The following is an 18505-nucleotide window of genomic DNA, read 5'->3' as shown; positions in this document are numbered from 1 at the left end:
GGGACAGAGGCAGCTCTCCTAGGTACTTCTCAGCGGAGGTGGGGAGGAAGGAAAGAAAGAATGGATGAGAAGAAAGCAGTATTGTGAATGGAGGCCAGTTCAATCTCTGTAAGAAAGGTGAGGAACTCATGGAGCTTATGAGACTTGACTGTCTCATCCTAATTTGAGGTTTGTGGTCTTACTGCAGCCCTTATGTAGGCAGTTGACTTCTCCCAGAAGTAACATGTCACCTTTCCTGATCCAGAGGTGCCCAGGTTACCTGCTGGCTGCTGAAAGCCTCAATGCGATAGGAGCTTCGGGACCTGTGCCTTGCAAAGACTTGCTTAATGCATATAGTTTTACCTCCCTTTTTGCTTTTATCCTCTTCCAGCACAAGGGCAGCAGGGGGTGCAGATTTGGGAGAGTTTGTACTTCTATACAAAGAGCTGACCTTGATTTTCATTAGCACCAAGATCCCTTTACACAATTTGTGTTAGGCAAAAGATCCTCAAAACAAGGCAAAAATAATTTACATCTGCTTTAAGACTCCTTCACACTGCCAGAGGGATGTAAGAGTTTCCACATAACTGCAAAGAAGCTTCAGTCTCCCATTTCTCAGCTCAGCATCATGCAATGATGCTGAAGTTGCTGATTAGCTGACATCCACCACTTAAATGTTATAAGTCTTTATTATATATTTCTTGGGCAGAGAATTACCACTACGTGTTATTTTTATTTTACAGATCCAGCTTCTGAAACCACTTAAAAAGCTTTCGATCAAAGATGTACAGTGGTGCTGACAGAACACAGAAGAGTTTTTGCTGGGGAAAGCCATCATTAATTATCAGACTGTAAGTAGCACTGATAGCACAAGCATTTGATTTTGATTTAATGTCTAAATAAGCTCACTTACAATGGCAAAGTGCTTCTTGTTTAATTGAAAAGCACTAAGTTTTCTCTCTCTCCTTCTTGTTTTTCAGCCTGGCCATGATCCAGGTGTAGAAATAAAAAGAAACATGAACAGAATGGAAAAAGTCAGTGTGAAAAAGCATCAGAGCCACAGGAGCCTGCTGAACCTTCTGCCAACACTACTGCTGAGCTGTCTGCAGTTGTCTGGGCCATCTTGTGTCTTCAAGGCTGTTCTTGCCCTTCAGGATTCCTGCCATCCTTGCTCTATGCCTGTCCATCCGTCCATCCCACCCATCCCCTCTTTCTCTGCTTCTGCACCTCCCCTTACAACTCGCTTTCTGAAATCACACCACCAGGAATTTCTCCTGTCCTCCCCAAAAAGAGCATTTTTGACCCTGAAACATATCACTCAAAGACACTGAGTTGCTGTTTAAGCAAAGAGCCATACTACCCTGCCTGGAGGAGAGGAGAGATTTTGGAGAGCCTCACCTCTCTGGCAGGTCCTGTGTCTGCATGGGGGCCCCACGGTTTTGCAGCCTGACTAACAGACAGCAATAGCTGGTATTTTTAGCGCTGCCAGACACTCAATACCTGCCAAGGTCACTTTCCGACAAAAATGACGATGAAGTGATGTGGCAGAACGTAACCATCTCCTCACTTCCCAGCAACGGGCTTTAACGTGTGTGCAACTGCTTGCCAAGGATAGGCATGGAAAGAGAAGGGACGACAGCGGGCTACGAAGACTGTTGGTGCTGCCCTTCGTTCGCTGCCTGATGTGTTGTCATGGCAGAACCTCGCAGATGCTGCCCCAAAAGCGGCAGAAGCTGCTGAACAGTTTGTGGTGACGAGGTCTAGGATTTATGTGGACGTTGGAGCAATAGCTGCTGTCTCAATTTGGGAGCAAGCACGATCCTGCCAGTCATTTCACTGTTAGGGAGATAAAATCTGGACAAATGCACATTGGTGGGGAAAAAAAATGGAAAGTTTGACTCATTTTGCTTTGAGCTGTGTGTGATGAATGCCACGGAAGCAAAGAGCAGGATTGTCGGAGAAAATTTCTGAGAGAGAAAAGCATCTCCTCCTCTTTTTTCTTCCACAGCCCAAGTAGTCAAAACTAGTTCAAAGTAGGGCTAGTCCTTCTGCCTGAGGATGGCAGACCCCACCGCTCGTGTCCCAGCAGTGTGCTCTAGCTTCTCGGATGGGTGGTTTTGTAGAGTTAAGCTTGTCCTAGTGGATAATTTGGCTCACTCCCTTCATGGACAAATCTCCTGTTGGGCCAAGCCATACATTGGCTCTCGCTTTGCCTGTTTACGCAGACAGAAATTTGTCTCTAATTTTAGAGCCGTGCTAGATGACACTGGGCAGCACCGAGCGGGAGATGTATCCACGTCCAGGCTCAGACGCTGCGAAGACAAACTCGAAATGAAGGTGACAGCTTCACGGGAAGCAGCGAACTGGCATGACAGCTCTCCACCGCCTGACCTGCACGCACATAAATGATTTTCCACTTCAGGTGCCTTCTGCAACTGTTAATGAACTAACGCTTCCGATAGCTCTCTGAAACAAGTGCACCGCGCAGAGGGGGAAGGTGAGGCCGAGGCTCGCCTGAACTCGCGGGAGAAATCTGCACCCGTGCTGCGGTAGTGCTCCCAGGCAGCCTCGCACCTCCCTCGGCTCGGAGGCGACCGCGCGTGCCGGTGCGCGCCGGCATATGTGCGCGCTTTTGCAACTCTCCGTGAGTCATTGCTCAAACAGCTGCCAATAAGCTATTGCAGTACTGTTTGAAGCGGTGGAGATCAGAAGGAATTTTTTCTCCCACCTTTAAAACAAGTTGGTGGGTAAGAAAGGCAAACTGAGGCACAGCGCTCACCGCAGTGGAGATCTGAAAGTCTAGAGTGGGTGTCAGACCACAAAGGGTGAGCTCGAGTGGCACACACCAGGCAGTTGCATCCTGTTGCAGACTAATGTCGTTGCTAAACGGCTTTGAACCTACTGACAGGCGACATGCAGTAGATCAAGCTGCTCAGCGCTGCAAAAAAACGTGGTGGTAACGAGCATTTATGAGAAATAAACCTGAGGAGAAACCAGCACCACTCAGCTCAAATCTGACTTTGCATGGGAAGAAATGTAAAAGGAGAGTGAACTTGGAGACATGCCGGCATGTAAAAGTTCAACCAGATATTTAGGAAGAAATAATAGTACTGGTTGTCTAAGCAGAGGCTGTAGAGAATGAAAAAAAAAACCCAAGATTTGGACAATGAAAATTTTATCATTACAAGATTAAATTACAGATTTATCTATCAACTGTAATTTTCCTCCTAGTGTGTGGATGTGAAAATCTGAAATCCAATGAATTTGCAAACTTCTGCAAGCCTGGGAAAGCAATCTGCTCAATGAAAGAGGATTAGCTTGCCTTCCTAAGAAACAAACCCTGAGTTCGGACAGTGACTCCCCAATCCCTTGCCTCTAAAGCCATCTGGATGGCAAGGTGGATACATTCGGGCCACGAATTAGAAGCACAGCCAAGAGCATCTGCAGTGGTAGACACTGAACTGGGGAGAGTGACAAACACCTATCTGGGATGCCATGAACGGACACCATCCTGGCAAGTTCTTGCAGCTAAGGACAGAGAAAACAAATGAGTGGGTCTTTTAAGACACAGGGGAGATGCTGGAGTAGTCAAGGATGGGGGAACCTTTCTGATAGTTTAGAGGGGATTTCACAGTAAAAAGTCGAGAGAATCACAAGCAAATCTGGAATTTGAAAGGCAGAGTTGTGGGCTCCTGGCTGCACGTCTCCACGGCATGTGTTTGCTTTGCCAATGAGCTGAGCATCCCGGCAATGTTTAGCAGGCGAACAGCTGCTAACATCGCTCTGCAAAGCAGCTTTGGAAGCCTGAGCTGATGCTGACTCTTGCAATCCTGATTGCTCATCTATCTGTCACTGGGTATTTATTTATTTTGGGGGGCTGTAACCATCTGCCATAGGCCCCTTCTCCTGGTGATGGACAACAGGCATCCATCACTGCGCAGCACCTCGCTTCTGCGAGAACACGAATGTAATCAAGCTGGACTACAGTAATTGCTTCCTGGGCCAGACTGACTGGATGGGAAACGAAGCAGAGCAAGCCAAGTGATAGCAGCAAATGCAAACCTGAAGAGGGGGCTCCCATGGGTGGTTCTGACACAGGGGACCTGAAACATTGCTCCATACGAGGAAATCAGTAAGGACGGGCAGCACGGAGCAAAGGCAGGGAGGAGACAGACAGCAAATGATAACCGCAGCAGGACTGGTGGCCAGCGTTAGACCTCCCGTACACTGTTTTGCTTATTCACTGTAAACCTGCTATATTAAAAAAAGCCTTCCAAACAAGGAGGGTGATTTCAAGCTGGATCAGACCTTCTCGCTCAGATGCTGGAACACGGCAGAGAGCATTAGTGCTGGATGCAGATGAGGTGGTAATAAGGGTGAAGTGGAAAACTGCAGGTTTTTCCCCTGTCTTGTGAGGCAAGACAAGGGCTGCAAATCTCCCCTCCCCTTCCTGGAGCTGTTCTCTCCCTGCAAGGGCTGGATTTGTCCTTCAGCAAAGGAGAAAGCAATGACCTGTTTGAATAATTGGTTTCAAGGCTCTTTGCTAATGCTGCAAGATTTAAAATAAGAAAGAAAAGTTTCCGTTTAACCCAATTTTGGTTTTTAACCTTTTCTTTGGAAAAGTGGAGAAAAAAGTAATTGTAGATCCAAGGGAAAGTTTTACTTCCAATCTGAGCTTTTTTAAAAGTGATCATTAGAAAAGGGGTCATTTCTAAGCAGAATTGCTTCCAAATCGAGAACCTAAAAGTTTCATTTTTGAACTTGCCAGTGCAGCCTGCAAATGCACACTGCTTAGCAAAGGCAGGGATATGTTAGCTAAACCAGGAATTTAGAGTTTTCTAACGGAAAAAAAGGTTTTACTGCACCAAATCCTTGCAGATCTACCTGTTGCATGTACCCACGGCACAGAGCTCTATCTATCTCCATCACATGTCACGAGATGCGTTCGATCTACCTATGGGTGATGGAGATCAAGCTTGTCTTTCCCAGCTGCACTCTACAAGCTGCCACCAGCCCCCTTCCCCCATGGGATGGGAGGATATTTTGTGCCAAGCTCTAACGGGCACGACTTAGGCTGGGAGAGGACACAAGGCAGCTTTTCTGGGGCATCTGCCTCTTCCTTAATTTAATGTGAAACACAGTGTCGTTATTTTCATTTAATAAAGTGGAACAAACTTAAGATGCTTAAACGTTGATTAAAGGCTTTGATCTCTGAGAGTGCGATTAGTGTCCTTCTGTCGAGGAAAGTCACTTTGAGAAATGTATATGCTGATTCCGCATAATCCCCCCATTAATTCTGTGCCAGATATTGTGTTTACTGGAAGCACACGGCAAGCCTTTTCTTCTCCCCCCCCCCCAAAATCTTCCCGAGCCAGCATTTTCATGCAGCTTGTTTCGAGCAGGGATGTGAATGTGTCTACCACTTTGCTCTTAACATGCAACACGAAGTACATGGTGGAAGGAAAAACAAAACCAGTGAATGGTTATATCAACACATTCCTAGCTCGCAGTAGGACTTGCACTGTTCATACGTTATCTCTGCAGCCTGCTCTTGCTGCAAGACAGCCATGCGTCTGCTGGAAGCCCTGGTTCGTTCAGGTGCCAGCGTCTCTCTGTGCAGATGTTTGGTGGGTTTGAGACCTGACCAGGAGAGCGGTCACCCTGCCAGGCGCCGGCTGAGTTCCCGAGCTGCTGGCTTATTGAGGAATGAACTGAAATGAACTGCAAAATCACTGGAAGCAAACAGCACAACCACAAAAGCTGGCAAACAGCATGGACAGTTCCCCTTGGATTTATTTTTAGGGGAGAAGAGTGGGATTTTGATTAAACTACACATCATTTCTCTATTAAGCCATGTGGCGGGTAACTAGAAACCCCCCAGACAAACCTAGACAGAGCCCAGATGGGAGCCCCTGCGAGGGCTCACCCAGCCCATCTTCTGGATGCTGGGGTTTGCAGGCATCCTCAGCTATTTAAAGTGTTTGCCTCTGGGCTCAGAAGAGCTTCATTTTGTTTTTCTAAGTGAAAACCGAGTTGGATGAACATGCACCAAAAGCTGTCCTTGTACTTCTGATAAAGGATAAAAATTAAATGAATAGAGATTTATATCAGCACAGCAAGCTTTCAGTGGCACAGAGAACACCTGGGTTTATTGGTCCACATCATATAAATAGAAATACATCCTGCTTCTGATTTCAGGAGAACATTTTAAGAGTCCTTTAACACAACCTAATACCTTCGCATTAGCTCTGGTGAGCCTGGAGTCACAGGGCTGACACTCTGTTTTTGTTTTTATGACATCTCTGAAAAAAATGTGGAAAATTTAAAGGTGGATAAATGGAGAGAGTGTTTTCAGAACTTCTTCCCAAATAGAAAAATCAAAAGGCTTCTTCCTTGAGTTAAATAAAATGTTTCACTGATGCATAACAGTAAATAAATAAATACGTAAATAGGCCCTTCTCATCCATGCGCAGCTTTGATATGTTATAACGTACTGGAAGGGAACTTCAAACCAACAGATTAATTCGCATTTCAGAAGTGGCTTCTGCTGTTTGGAAAAACTTGCCTTGAAAGAGCTCATCCAGGACGGGGGGAAGCTTTCATTTGCACCGTGCAGAACACAAGCAAAATCCACACCAGCAAAAACGCTGACATCTCCGTGTCAGCAAGCCTGCACTTTTCACGCCCTCCCCGCAAAGCTGCAGCTCCAAAATACCCCTAAAGCAAGGGGAACCGAGAGATACAGGGGAACTGCCCAATGCTTTCTAGGCTCCTTCATTGGACTAAAGGCTGCAAAGAAGAACAGTGTCGAAGTACATGACACCCATCTCTACGGCAGCAACGTGGACCGACGACTACCCCCTTCCTTGTGCCTTTCGCTGCTCTTAAAAGACTTATGAGAAAATGTTCCATGACTGCCTCACTTACACACTCCCCCTCTCTCCACACCGAGAAGCTAATGGCACAAAGATTTAATAGCGTGATATCACTTTAATGTGAAGAGCATAAATAAAGCTCTTATAACTCTGCAATTATGTCTGCCTTGCCCCTATTAACCATTCACCGGCATACAAGGCTCTGCACAGCCACAGGATGACTTCAAAGGTTTTTTCCGTGCTATAAGCCAAAATCTTGGTTCAGAAAGAAAAAAAAGGGGGGGGGGGAGAGGGAAATAAGGCTAAAAGGTCTGCAAAGTCCTAGAGGAACGCTGCTGAGGCCACGCACATCCCACCAAGCAAGAAGGAGATCTGAACCGATCTAGCTCCAGGTGTGCAGATCTGCAGATCATCCCGGAGCAATCCGTGACGCTATGGTTAAAACTACACGGTACCTGGCCTTTTCTTCTAGGAAATAAGGAATCAAAGGTCCCAGCTATTCCCACTGTCCCTGGAAGCACCAGGCACCCCGGACCAGTCTCTCAGAAGCAAAGATCCCACTGGACTGCGAGCTGCAAAGCCGGCCAGGTTGCTGGAGTGAATTGAGTTTGATAACAATCTTTGGGTCTTTACCAAAGTGAAATAATCTCGGTCACTTAAAGCAAAGAAAATCGTTTAACTCCGGGAGCATTCAAGAGTAAAACGCTGGTCGCCACTGCCCTGAACATACCACGTAGATCAGATAGCGCGCTCGGCCGTTATCGCGGCGCTAGCGAGGCTGCCTGAGCTGCTCTGCTCGTACAGCTAAGTGGAGGAACGGAAACACTAGGGAAAGCAGCCTAAAATCAGAAACCGTTCTCCTGTCAACCAGGGGAACGCGATCGGTGCGAGTTTGCCCCAATCAGCTCTCCGGGTTTATTTTCCAGGTGGTTACGACTCGACTCTGATGCGCACCGCCGCAAAGGGGAACACAACCTTCGCTCCGGGGGGGATGGCTACGCTGCATCATGCAGAGCGGGCGGGAAACTTCTCCTTGGCACCTCGGTGGAGCAGGGGAAAGGCTCTGCCCTCGACGCCGCGAGGCTCACGCGCGCTTTCCGCGACGCAACAGCCGTTCGCGCCCGCTGCTGCCTCCGGGAATTGTGCAGAGCGGAGTTAAGAACGAAAAGCCGTCGGTAATTTGCGTGCGAGCCCAGGCTCGCGACCCCGAGCGCGCTTCTTGCTGTTCACGCCGTTCCCTTGGCTCTCCGAGCCGAAACACGCCGCCTTCGGAGAGGGCTTTTGGGCTCGGCACCGCCGCGGGACATCGGCCGCTTCCGCTCCAGCCTCAAGCGCGTCCCCGGATGCAGCGGGGCAAGATTTAAGCACGCGTCCTTCGTGCTCTGGGAGACTGCTCTCGCCTGGGACACGAGCGGCTCTGCTTGGTCAAAGCACCGGCTTCCCATAAAGCCTAGTACGCAGCATTTTGGACCAGTTTCTAAGAGTCTTACGGTGCGGTTAAACTAGCGTAATTCAACCCCACGGGCTTTTCGAAAGGAAAATGGAGACCAGAATAAGTGATGAAAACGGAGATGGGTTGAGCGAGGGCTCAGACGGGGATGTTTATGGTTCGAAACTTTAAAACCTTGAATCGCAAAGGGCAAATAAAGCTAATGAGTGTAAAACCCACTCTGAAGCTGCAGCAAATAAATGAATTACATCAAAGGTCGTGATGATTAGTAAACAATTAGAGCCAATGCTCCACCTTAACTAGCTCCACTGTAGCTAGATGCAGCTAATTTCCAGCATCAGGAAAAAGGGGAGATGCAGAAAAAAAAAAAAAAAAGATTCTAAGCTCACAGCCAACGAAATTAAACTAAGAATTAATTTCATCCATTATAACTGATTGTTGTAAATTAAAACTAGAGGAAAATAATTGGTAGCATGTAGCTTTTAGTGTTTGATACAGATTAGGGGAATTAGATTTTTTTATTAGGAACACTAAACTCATCTGCCATGCTCTTGTGTCTTTAGCAATATGCATTTTCCTGATTACAGCATACAGCCTGTTTTCACAGTGGGCTTTGCAGCCACTGGCATTTGCTTCATTAAGACCTAAATCCTCAGCTGCTCTGCAATCTAGGTAGCTGGGCTGGGTTTGAAATGAGTGAGCAGGATACAGGATAGGAGAAGTTTTTTCCGATCCCCTGACATCTACAGAGCGTATCATTATTTCAGCACTGCCCTCCCTTCTGGGGCTGGGACCAGCAGGGTACCTGCTCCAGCGCTGGAGACTTCCCGCACCTCCCACGGATTGCGCAGCATCCAGGAACGCCCTTGTCTCTTGTGCAGAGGAGGGAGAGCTCTTCGAACCTCGTCTTCTGCGGTGGGGACTACAGGCGATTTGGGATAACTGCGTTGGCCTGTTTCGATCGTCTTGGCTTGGTAACATGTAGCAGCTGCAGAAAGCCCTTTGCAGATTTTTTTTTTTGGGGGGGTCAATGCATCCTGTTGCTCCAGCTCCCCTTTTCAATAAGTCTTTGGGTCTGATTCTTCTTTCCTAGCTTAGTATAACTGCACAACATAAGTGATGCTGGGCTATAACTCCGCTCAGGCGGCTCTGACAGTGTCTTCTTCATCCTTTCGGGGCTGCTTCCTCATCTGCTCTGGTCCTTTACTGTTCTGGATCAATAGAGGCTGTAAATAAATAGTGGCTGTTCCCATAAAGCTAGTTGCTTCAGCTTGGAAAATCAGCTCAGCAGGATGCACTTCTCCGGAGCTGGCCTGGTGCTGGGGGTTTTGCACAGCATCTGGCCGAGCAGAGTCCCAGGCTGTGGACTACTGATTTTATCAATAGTCCTTCATGCTTTACGGGTATTTAAAACTTCAGAGAACCAAGCTGTAACTCCAACATGGAAAGCGATCAGAGTCTTAAGGGTTAAATTTTCTTCTTCTCCAGCATCTGAAGATATTTTTCTCACAAGGTAAAAAGCAGTATGAAGACCAGGCTTTGCACTGCAGCAGATTTTAGAGGGTAGCAGGAAATTAAGTTATATTCTAGCTGCTACATTTTTCGGCGAGGTTATTTTTATGCATTTATTTCATTAATTCCTTTTCATTACATAAGGGTAGTACAATTTTGCTTGTCTGCGGAGCTCCCTTTCGCAAGGATCTCCAAACATTTTACAGCAAGAGCGATAGACCTTGCAGCTGCCTCCGTGCAAAGGCAGAGCTAAGTGGCAGCTGCTTACCACCAAACAAGAGCACGCAACACTTTTCTCAGACTGGAAGGCCGCTGCCACTAATTAAAACTGCAGGGAGGACTCAGAGAGACAGAATGAGATTAGTCAGGTTGGGTATGGGCTGTGGCAGTGAGTTTTACACCTTGTTTTTTATTTTTATTTTCATTTTTTTGCAAAGGGTGCCTCGGGGTGCTGAGCGAGCACGTGAGTTCGAGGCGTATCCAGTGAGAGGGAGCACTTTGAGCAAGGCAAAAAAATCCTCCTGATCGTGCCAGGGCTGCCATCGGCTGGGCGCCGACTTAGAGGGAGGAGTGCCACCTACTGCACCATCAACACTCGGCTTGCTTTGAACATTTCTCGGCACACTAAAATAGAAACTTCTTGTTTTGTAGTTGGAAATATAAAGAAAAGGGGGGGGGAGGCAGGGGGGGTGGAGGAGGGAGAAACAACCTAAAAAAAGGAATTTGCTGAATGGCATTCTGTGCCAGCACCATGTTTATAAATAGCCAAAGTGACACTGCTTTTTGCAAGATGAATTTCCGAATACTTCCGATTGGCAAAGAGTTCTAGCTGCAAAACCCCCCAATAAATGGAGGAGAAATGTATACGAATAAAAGGCATTAAAAACACATCTTGAAGCTTACATCAAAAGGACTCAATTAGCAGACACATTTTCTAATTATGTGTTCTAATTTACAACAAATCTGCGTTTCTAATGAAGCCTTGATTATTGGTCCAGATGGTAAGGATCAGACCTGGTATTCTGCAGCACGCAGAAGCACAGTGTAAGCGCCTAGAAGACGCCAGCTCTTGTTTACCCAGCCACCTTCATTTCTTCCAGCTTCTTAGGAATTTCTGTAACCAAGGCCTTTGCCCAAATGTCTCTGAGCAAACAACTGGCGAAAGCAGGCGCAGATAAATGCCACTATAGTATGAAACAGTAACTAAACCATCTCCCTGGTTGGGCAATCCACGTACAAATCCTATTTTCCCTTTGTAATCTTGACTGGGGTGTGCGAAGGGGAGCCTAGCACTTTTTTGCAACGTAACCCAGAGGCGTTCTCGCAGGCAGTGTTTTTAATTACAGGAAAAGTTCCCTGTAAACCTCCCAGGGGTATTATTTGCAGTTTTCAGTATTAATCACTGCAAATGAAATGAACACAGCACTGCAGGGTTTCCTTCCTCGCAGGCTGTTGGGAGGCAGCTGAGAAGGAGGGCAGGGAAGCGAAGAGCCACTGCTGGGAGACTGATGATGGAGCAGGGCTTGCAGCAGCTCCTGCGCTGGGGAGCCGGCATAAAACCCCAGGAACCCCCAGCTAGATCTCACTTGGCTCTGCCAAAGCAGGGATGCAGAGGGAGCTGAGATGCACACAAAAAAATCTGTTTTTCTTCTTCCTTTTTTTTTTTTTTTTTTAATGCAGGTCTCATGGTGGTCACAGATCTGGGATGAGGGCAGCAGCTGCCACGTGCTCCTTCGAGGTCTTGGTTCTACAACCCACCTCCCTGCAGCGCCCATCATGAGCACGCAACTCGCAGTTTTCTGGCCGAGCTGGTAAAAGAAGGGATGAAAGTCGCTGTCTCTCTCCAACTTAGCAACTGAATCCACCAGGTATTTACACCGCAGTGTCATCTCTATGTTCCCAGCAAGATCGGGATGCTACTGCTCTCTTCTAAGAGACTGTCTTTGTGCAGAAGAACTTCTAGCCCAGACATGACAAAGACGGGGAGAAGATGGACTGAAGCCTGGAGAAAGTACAGCAAATTTAGGCTATACCTGGCTTCATGTGACAAAAGCAAAAAACGTAACTTCCCTTCCTTCCTGATTCAAAACACATTTTTTTTTTCCTTCTACAGCTTTTTTTCCCCATTTCTTCTTATTTAAGACATTACTATGGCACTAACTGAGCCTTGCTTCTTTCTTCAGGGTTGGACAGCTGTATGCTATCTTGGATCTAACTCCTGAATCCCATTAGCTTTTAAAGCAACTAAATCAAAAATTCCTCTTTCAGCTCAAAAAATCCCTGGTGTATCATCCTTGGTTTTCAGACCCATTTAGGGTCCTAGGAGCTAGCCCCATGCTTCACCTGCCGTTGGACTCAGAGCCAGAGCTGATCCCCTCAAGCTTCCCCAGAGTTTTTCCAGAAAACCAGTATTTTCTTTGTTGTTTTCATTCTCTAAGGACTTAGGGCAAATGGAAATTTCTCTCCAGCATGAGACTAAAAATAATAATTCGATTAAAATAATGATAATAAAAAACCAATATGAGGGTAGGATTCATTTTAAAGTTAAACATCTAGTTGAACATGGTCAGCAAACTCCTGTACTCTTTCTTCCCCTCTAGGAGGGGATACATTTCTAAGGCAGGTGGATCAGACTCTGCTTGTTTCTTTTACAGTCTATAAAAGGCTTAGGCTAGATACTTAACTTCTGGAAGGCTGGAGTTAAGTAGGATGAAGTACCTGCTACATAAAGCTCCAGAAAATAAAGGTCAAGTAAAAAGAACCTCCAAATGTTGTTAAGCATCATGATTTCGAAGCAAATCCCAGGACTTCCTAAAACCTGAGCTTAACTTTTGTAGGCTGGATGACATTTTTATGCCTTTGCCAGCAAGGTATTTCCCTGGACGTAGCAATTGTTCCCTCTTCTCCCATAATCGGAAATTTAACCTTCGTGTTCAGTGAGTCGGTGCCATCGCTTGCACTGCCAGTTGGACTGAGACTTCTGCTCTTTGGAAAATGACGGAATTATTGAATGACCACTAACTGCAAACCCTGCAAACCCTCAGTGGTTTGATCAAGATTAATGAAGGAGGAAGAGACCAGGCATTTACTTCACATTACCTACCCTGTGCTATGCAGTGCCTGAGTCTCTAAGTAGCTGGTTTTTTATTTTATAGATAATGTTTATTAATTACAGGTAAAAGATTCCCAAGAAAAGTGGGAATCCCAAGAAAAGTAAGCACAGGACAGAAGGAGCCAGGCGAGTGGATGTCTAACGTACTCCCGTCACTCCCCGAGTGATCGGGGCCACTTTGGTACCTCTCTCCTTGCCAGGGCATTTCACAAGTAGGGCTCAGGATTTCCTTCAAGGTTTGTCTATGTTTCTTCTAGCAGTAGAGGCAGTGTGATAGTCCATGGACTACAAGTGATGCAGCAGGGCATGGAGGGACCACATAGGCACGGCTGAAATACGACTGAAGCCCTCCAAGGAATCCAGCGCTGCAAACGTCATCCGGCTCTTTTTCCAGCTTCTCCAGATGGGACCTGGAGGCTGGCCTGCGCCCAAACTGAGTGATTAAGTATCCCTGACAAAAGAAACTCTACATACAATACTGAACTTTATTTATTATCCTAATTGTTTTTTATGTGAAAATGGAGTCACTGCTGGGAAATACAGCTCCGTGTGGTACCCAGGCTACCCTAACTGCAAGATTAGCAGTCACAAATAGAAGGAGGAACAGCACCTTGCAATAATTTTCAGGCAGTTTTACAGCTGGTAAAAGGTGGAGAGCAAAAGTTGAGGGCAAAGTAATGTCAGATGAAAGGAGAAGTACCGAGGATAGGGGGAGAACGGCAGGCTGGACCTCAGCACACCGGGGCCTTTCTCTGGCTTTTCCATGGGCCTGCTGGGCAGCTGGAGTGGCTATTTTCTGGGTTGTGCACGCATTTCCTTTTCCACCCTTTCCCACTGAAAACACCTAAGTTTCGTTCTCCTTGCACTCTGCACCTGGACAGCATTTGCCACGGTTAGAGGCTGCCGAAGCTGAAGAGCTCCAGACGGGACCTCCAGGATGGGACGTTCTCTGAAGAACAGCACGGCTACATAGGAGACAGGGCGCCGGGTCCCCACCAGCATGCCTTAACCCTGCACCACAGGCTTAGTTCACTTCTCCCTGCCCCATTTGGGCTCCAGTCGTTCAGAGAGGGCCAACACAAGCACTAATTAGTGCCAACTGTTGCACAGCTTTTCATCTTCCAGGAGCTGGGCTGAGAAGATAAACTAATTTTCCTTAGGACTTGCTCCAGCGGCTGACAGGGCTTGGATTTAAACTTAGGGCATTAGTTCTGAAAAGCTCCATATCGCATTAATAATCTGTCGAGCCATTAAGAGCACTCAATAGAGATTTTACCACCATTTTTTTTTAACCGTTGCAGAAGAGAATTACGCGACCTTCCTCCCAGCCTTGGGGGTAATGGTACCAGTAGTTTTCCTTGCACTTAGCTAAGGAAAGAGCCACGTATCCCATGCCAAGGTCATCATTTAAAAAACAATTACAGGAGAGTAGATGAGAAACCCTTTTTATCTTTGGCCTTGATTGCATTTCGAAACTGATACCTTTTTCCTCCCATCATTTCATTTACATATCAAAATAATTGCTTTCTAAATTCAACAGATTGCTCGAGTTCCAGACGTAATCTGCCTTTCAAAAGCCAGTCAGGCGCACTGGATGAGACCCGAAGCCCTGTGAGCTCGATAAAGTACCGAAACACTTTGGAAAACCCACGCTGAAGAAAGTGTCTTTAAAGAAGCTAGTAGTAAAATGAGGACATCATTACTATGGTGACATGAAACCTCACACAATATCCCCCCCCTTTTTTTAATCCCCCAGATCAATATGAAAAAATAGAAATCATCAAACTGACTTTTCCCTTTATTCTGAAACGAACGGCGCATGGTGTTTTGCCGTGTGTCACTTTGGTTTGTCAAAGTGAAGTGAGAAGTTGCCTCCAGCTTTGTCGGAGGTCAGGGCTCCCTGCCCAGCCTGCCCCACAACCGCCTGGCTCCTGCAGTCACTGTTGTGCATTTGCATCCGGCAGGTCATCACGGCAATCCCACCATACCGGTGTATCGGTAACATCACGCAGCCAGAGGGCCGGGCAAGGTGTTTGAGTCCCTCACAAAGAGTCATTTGGGAGTTATAACGCTTCAAAATAAAAAGCGGAGAGAAAGGTTTGCAGCCATTTTGTGCAAAAAAGAAAGAAAAGAAAATGCATAATGAGAGAGAGAAGTAGGCTATGGAAGATGGATAAAATACGTGAGATACTAGAGATATTATGGACATTTTGCTGGATAGGTTACTGGAAGCAATGCTTGAATTTCTGTACTATTTGGTGAGTTTTCCATGAACAGAGACTCAGGAAAGATGGAGCAACCAACAAAACAGCCTGAAGGATTAACTTTTTCATTTCCAGTGCAATAAGAGGGAGAGAAACTTTGGGAGTCTAGAGTTTTGGAGTCTTTAATAAATCTTATATTAAAAAAAAATCAGAAATCATGTGCTACGTCTCATTTGCCCCAATGATAGCCTGTCTCCTTGAGATCTAATGGGAAACTTAATGACCCCAGAATTTTACTCCTGCACAAAGTGCTCCTGAAGGAGCTGATAAGTGTTCAGAAATGATGAAGCTCAATCTTGGCCAAACCTCTTGACATGGACTTCATTTAAGTCAGTTAGAAAAGCAGGGATGAGAAGGATTTGCAAACTCCAGTGACTTCTAAGGTCCAAAGCACAAAAAGAGTTTATTAAGGAGGGAAGAATTTATTAAGCAAGGAAAGGAAGATCTAGAGTCCTCAAGTTTTTCCATAACATAGCTCTCTTACATGTTGTTCCCCTCCTTTGTTTTACCCCAGTTCTCTTCATTGACTGCTTGGGGAATCTGGACAACTAGCTCAGACACAAGTGTCTAACTGGAGACATACACACCCAGTTACAGCTCCTGTCTGAGCACAGGTTTCCTTCTGGCCATACCCTGTGGCTGCAAGTACATTGCTCCTGTCCTACTCTCTGCAAAATTACAAGAGTAAGTGATCTTCCAAAATGATATCTCTATCAGCATAAATTGAAGTATTTATTTTCCTTTCCAAAAAAACAGTCCAGAAAAAGAGAGAGCTATGACTTCCTTTCCTAAAAACAATCCAGAAAAAGAGAGCTATGACCCATATGCCAGCCTCTCTGATAGCAGTAGTTCAACTAATAAAACAAATACGCATGCATTTACTTCTTCCTTTCTCCACTCGTGCCATTGAGGGGTTGGCAAGGTGAGATATGATCCAAATAGAATATTCCCTTGATAGCATAAGCTCATCTAATAAAATAAAGAGAAATAAATCTATTTATTAGTCTCTAAAGTGATTTCCCAATCTTCTCCATGACCTGAGTGAGAGAAACTGAGGCTAAGCACACATTCACTGGATGAGTCTTCACTCCAAAGCTACCATATGTCACAAACCATCAAAACCATTTACAGCCTTGCAAGGTGATGGAGATACGGTCATTTGCATTGTCTGTCCCTATGCTGCGGCCGATCATACCCTTACCTCTCACCCCCAAGATGTGAGTTCTCAGCTGGTAAAAAACGGTCCCTCACATTAGCATCAACGCTCCCCTGATGGAGTTAAGCATTTATTATTTCTGCTATGGACCTGTGGGATTCTTCTCCACCAAACATAGGGCTGACCTGCAGCCTCAACCAGCTAGAGCCATGTGCAGTGTCTGTCGTAGCTCTCACTAAAATCATCTGCTCCATGACACTGTCCTGCAGAGTGATGACAATGATGTTGTTGAAAGGAAGTGGTACACAGACTACTTTTTTCAAAGCCTGCAAACTCAGTGACAACCCATGCAATCTACAGATGGATTTGAGGCTGAAAGTCAAGCAGGGTCCAGATCAGACTCACAGGCAGGAGCTCAACAGGAGTGGGCTGAATTCCTCCCAGATTAGCTGAGGTGTTAGAAGTTGGGTGTTCTGTGGTTCCTGGAGGGGGCAATACAAGGCAGATCCTTAGTTTTACAGCAGAACTGTTCTAAATGACAGACTACACTTACGCTTGTAGTCCAGGAATCTTCTGAGATGGGCAAACATCTTGTCCAATTGGTGTGTGGGGATGATTTTTAATTCTTCTGATCATGGGCCATTAACAGCCTCATCTTTAGTGTTCTCAGAGGGGTTTCTTCCTTACAAATGTTAACTGACCAGGCAGTCAGCAGACACCTGGAATTTAAAATTCAGATTCCCAAATGTGAACAGAATCAGTCACCCAAAGCACGCAGCATCGTCGCTGCTTACAGTTTGTGGTGGATAACTCTTGCAGTAGCTCTTCAGCTGGGAGTGTTTTCAGAGAGGGTTTTGTATTTAAGCTTGGAGAGAAGCAGAAATCAGACTGGGGAAGCTTCAAAGTGGAAATTTCTGTAATGAAGCACTGATTGCCAGAGGCCAGCCAAATGATCACTGTCTTCCTGTTTCTAATAAAGCTCCCTGCCCAGTTTTAGAAGCAAACTCTGAACAGCAAAACTATTATATTTGTTTCTGTCATTTCTCATTGGTTTCAAGCGGAAAGCAAATTAAGACAATTCCCACATATGCTAATTCTTGCAAATACAAAACAAGCTCTTTGCACTGTTGTTGGTCTCTGTTTATTTTTACTACTGCACCTGAATTGAAGACAGGACTAAGAGCAAGATTTCCCCTTCTTTGTGCTAGAGCTTCAGATCCCAAACAGTCATGTAGGTCACTAAGATCTGGCTGTCTTGAACCGTAACAGCCTTCCAACAAAGAAGGGAAGCAGAATAAGAAAGACATTCAAAGCAATAAGCCCATCAGTGGATTAGGCAGAAACAGCTACAGAAGAATACTAAGAACAAATACAGGATCTAGAAGTTAGATATTTGTCTTTGCTCTTTATCAGCCGAACTTGAAGACTGAAAATTCCCTATTTCAGTGAGAGATGGGCTTCTACATAGGTCAAGTATTATGGCAAGCTAATAGGTCCTGCTGAGAGGCAAAGCACTAGAGGTCTTAAACGAAGAAACACCCCTTATTAATCCAATTAATGGCACTGAGCTAGCACAGCTATGCTGCTTGCACAACTAAGATGAGCAGGGCCATTTGCAGACAGCACTTCAAATTAGGCATTTTTGTACTCTTGCTTGATGTGAGAATATCCTTAAAGCTTCTTGTTGCAGTTCTCAAAATCAAGCTGGAGAGTAACCAGAGATTTCCTACCTTAAAACCTACTTATAAGTCTATAAACCAGTCCCCAAAGCTATACCTTGAACATGCAATATACCACAAAAAAGATGATGGTATAAGATGTCACACATTAACTGAGTGATAAAAACTTGCCTTATGCCATTCACACAGGTGGCTCCGAGTGCTGTTCATGGGACCAAAATAAAATGCTCCATAATTTACAACACGATTACTTTTGCAGGGAAATGTGTCAACTGCACAGCAGCAATGGGTTGCAGCTATAACCTGCTTTTTTCCCATTTTCCTTAATTACTCACTTTTAAGAAGTGGCATCAATAAAAGATGAATGCAGTTTATTGCACCAATCTTCTGTCTTGGGTTAACCCAAAAGCTAACTACTTTCAGATCTCCTATTAGAAGAAAAAAAAAAGTCTTCTGATGAAACTTTTGGAATATATAA

The sequence above is a fragment of the Rhea pennata genome, chromosome 23 (assembly GCF_028389875.1).
Source record: "Rhea pennata isolate bPtePen1 chromosome 23, bPtePen1.pri, whole genome shotgun sequence".
NCBI lineage: Eukaryota > Metazoa > Chordata > Aves > Rheiformes > Rheidae > Rhea > Rhea pennata.
This window is presented reverse-complemented; position numbering follows the sequence as displayed.